At 37.5% G+C, this 4132-nt stretch overlaps 1 pseudogene; it reads right to left on the minus strand.

Moving 5' to 3' along the window:
* Window positions 1-1404: 1404 nt before the first annotated feature.
* Window positions 1405-2774, minus strand: LOC115285471 (annotated as a pseudogene).
* Window positions 2775-4132: the final 1358 nt, after the last annotated feature.

The raw sequence follows: 4132 nt of genomic DNA on the forward strand, positions 1-4132 counted from the left end.
GCCGATAAAGCATTAGTATCCAAAATCAATAAAGAACTTCTCAAATTCAACACCCAAAAAACAAATAATCCAGTGAAGAAATGTGCAAAAGACATGAATAGACATTTTTCCAAAGACATCCAGATGGCTAAGAGACATGAGAAAAATGCTCAACATCACTCATTATCAAGGAAATACAAATCAAAACCGCAATGAGACACCACCTCACACCTGTCATAATAGCTAACATTAACAACTCAGACAACAGATGTATGCAAGGATGCAGAAAAAGAGGAACCTTTTTGCACTGCTGGTGGGAATGTAAACTGGTGCAGCTGCTCTGGAAAACAGTATGGAGGTTCCTCAAAAATTTAAAAATAGAACTATCCAATGACCCAGCAATTATACTACTAGGTGTTTATCCAAAGGATACAGGTTTCAAAGGGGCACATGCACCACAATGTTTATAGCAACACTATTGAAAATAGCCAAAGTATGGCAAGAGCCCAAATGTCCATCGACAGATGAAGGGATAAAGCAGATTTGGTATATTTATGACTATATATATATATATATATATATATATATATATATATATATATATTTATTTATAAAATACACACACACAAAATGGAGTATTACTCAGCAGTCCAACATGGATGGAACTAGAGGGCATTATGCCAAATGAAATTAGTCAGAGAAAGACAAATATCATATGACTGCACTCATATGTGGAATTTAAGATACAAAACAGATGAGTAAAAGGGAGGGGAAGGGAAGCAAAAATAATATAAAAACAGAATGGGGGACAAAATGTAAGAGATTCTTTTTTTTTCTTTTGGAATGATCAAAGATGTCTTTATAAAGTTTGTTCATGACTTCATTCTAAATATACAGAATAAAAACTGGTGTCAGTTCATTCGTGAGACACCAACCAGAATTTTCTCATACTGTCTCAAAATTTAAAGATCAGTTTCCCAAGAGGGTATGCAATGTATCATAAAATGGCTTTTTTTTTTAAGATAGGAGAGGAAGGATTGGGCAGGACGGCATATTAAATTTTACCGTGATAGACACGCAAGACCGTTATCCAATCTAGTATAATTTATACACATTTTAATGACTTAGAAAAACAAAGGAGTCATTTCTGACAAGCCTAAAAGGCTTGACATACTCAACATACTTAGGAGCTAGTTTTTGGTGTCTGGAATTCTATAATAGTACCACGTGGGCCTTTTGAAAGTAACAAAGAAAAGGCCGGTTTCTGTTAAGTTTGCTGCTGAACATCACATTCCACCCGAATAAAACACAAGCTGGATTGAGTTGAGGGTAGACACCTTACCTTAACACACAAAGGAGAAGTGTGTCAGTGCAAAATACAGACTAAACTGTTTTCAGAAAAAAGAAAAAAAATGTGTTTTTTTTAAATTGATATACGTTGGAAAAGGGAATTTTCCTTCCTGGTTTGGAGTCCTCCCAATTTAAGGCAGAACTCATCCATTCTAATTTCTGCCATTAGAACTTTTCTCTGCTTATTTAGTCTTCTCCTCTGAGTTCAACCGCTGCTGGATTCATTTGGCATAACTTTGTGCCATGGAGTTAATGATGGACAGGATGAAGTAACACACCATTACAACAACCAACTTCTCAAACATCCAGGACAACCAGTTTTCTCCCTGCGGTGTGCCCATTTCACTTCTGTGGTGAAGCTTCTGCCGCTGGGCCTCCAGGTATTCCTGGAATGGCTTCTGCAGAGATGGACCTATGCCGGGGACAGCACTGATGAAAGCCACCATCTGCTCCACTATGTGTTTGCTGAATGTTATTATAACGAAGAGTTTCTGGAGGTGCATTTTAATTATTGCTTTTCCAATCAGAGTTGCACCAAAGAAAGTCCAAATAGGTACAAGAAAGTGTCCACATGTTATTCCAGCCAGGTCAAATAGAGGATTTGGAATTGAAGCACAGGCCAAAATTCCAAAAAATCCAACCTTCTGTACTAGGTTTTGAACAGCCAGTTTAGCCCGGGAAGCAAAGTCCTGTGCAGTCTCTGCATGTTCTAGCATTTCTTTGAATTCCTGATACTCGTCATCATCGGGTTCGGCCCCTGAGAGGCGAGCTGCCCTGACCATGAAATATGGTGGAGCTCTCCAATTGCTGTACCGATGCCCCACATGCTGGCCTCAATCCTAACTTCTGAGATGATGCTCCACAAAGAAATAGTTCCTTCTGTGCTCTCTTCATCTGGACAAATAATTTGATCAGGATAAGGTGGTTCAGGGACATTAACTGAATTGCATTCATAAGCAGCTAACGTAACTGAAGCTATATGTGGACCCAGATAAAGGAGGAAGGTGTGCAGCCCTGTTCCAAGCCCAACAGAAGACAAAACTCCTAAGCCTATCCAGTCGGCATATAAAAGAAACTGTTTCTCTATACGTTGCACATACTGTTGATGTGCTCCTTCAACATAATACGGAGCTATAAGTACAGCAAGCAGCAGTAAAAAAGATACCACGACGCTTTGACGATGTCATAATTTTGAGGTCCATTCCTTCAAGATTATTAGGATTTCCAGAGAAAAATACTGCAAGGTAATGAGTGGCTGTCTCCACAGGACAATATTCTGCCTTTCTTCCCGATCCCTCCTCTTCTTTTCATTCACTGAAGAAAGGTCTGTGAAGTTTCCATTATATTGTTCCTTGTTCATTGCTACACGTCTCTGGTCACAATTTTTTCCATTCTCTGCCATTTCATAGATCAATAACTCTTGAGGAGCCGCTCTGACCCCAGCTTCTCCGGATCTCAGTGTGTTAAGAGATTCTTAAACACAGAAAACAAACTGAGGGTTGTGGAGAGTTTGTGGGTGGGGGGATGAACTAAATGGGCAAGGGGAATTAAGGAAGACACTTGGGATGAACACTGGGTGTGATATGCAGGGGATGAATCACTGGATTCTACTCCTGAAATCATTATTGCTAACCAACTTGGATATAAATTTAAAATAAATAAATAAAATAGAAAAAATAGCCATTATATTTGAGCATATACCAACAGAAAGGAAGCATGAGGTAGCATCCTAGGTATTCAAAATACTCACTTTGATGTGTGTGATGATTATCTGTGTGTATACACGTATAGAAAAGCAAGTTTTCACTGTTTGATAATATAGCAGATTTAATTAGCAGGTAATATAGCAGAATGGACATGTATTGACTTCTAACTATGCATATGTTATTTCATTTGGTTCTCCCAATCATTTTTTGAGGGATATGTTATTTCTCCTCCATTGAAGATGAGTTGGCCATTTTTTTAAATGTCTTTATTTTTGAGAGAGAGAGACAGAGAGTGAGCTGGGGAGGGGCAGAGAGAGAGGGAGACTCAGAATCTGAAGCCAGCTCCAGGCTCTGAACTGTCAGCACAGAGCCCAACGTGGGCTTGAACCCATGGACTGTGAGATTGTGACTTGATCCAAAGTTGGTCGCTTAACCTACTGAGTCACCCAGGCACCCCGAATTGGCTATTTAAAGGGGTTAAATAATATAGCTAAGTTAACAAATTAGTGTAGTTAGCATTCAAGTCCAGATCTCTGGGATTCTAGATCCACAGTCTTAAAAAAAAGTGAAAAAATTAAAAAAAAAATTCTACCTTATGCATACATCTTTTTAAAGCATATTAATGATGTGCTTATGGACAGCCTAATCTTCATAGTTCCAAATGTACTTCAGAAGCCCTTATGTAAGGCCTCTGACATGTGGTAATTTATAAACTTATTGAAATATGAATATGAATCTCTAGTCACTTAGTTAGGGATTTAGTCTGACTCAATGTATAATTCTTAATGCTACACTGGCAATCTCTACCCATCATTTCAAATGCAATAGCTCTTATGAAATAGTTACTAAATAAATATTCATTATAAGTCCTCAATTTTTCAGGTACTATTTTAGGTCCCAAATAATTATGCCATACATCTAATAGGCTAACAATAATAGTAATTAAGAATTTGTTGATGTAGTCCTAGTAAATGTCAAATATCTATGATGAGTATTTTTTCCTTGTCCTCTACTATAAAATTATAGATAAGTTAAGAAAGAAAAAAATAAAGGCCCAATAGATTGTCTTTAAATAAACTTATTAAAATGTAAGCTAT

Source organism: Suricata suricatta, chromosome 1 (genome assembly GCF_006229205.1).
Source record: "Suricata suricatta isolate VVHF042 chromosome 1, meerkat_22Aug2017_6uvM2_HiC, whole genome shotgun sequence".
Classification (NCBI taxonomy): domain Eukaryota; kingdom Metazoa; phylum Chordata; class Mammalia; order Carnivora; family Herpestidae; genus Suricata; species Suricata suricatta.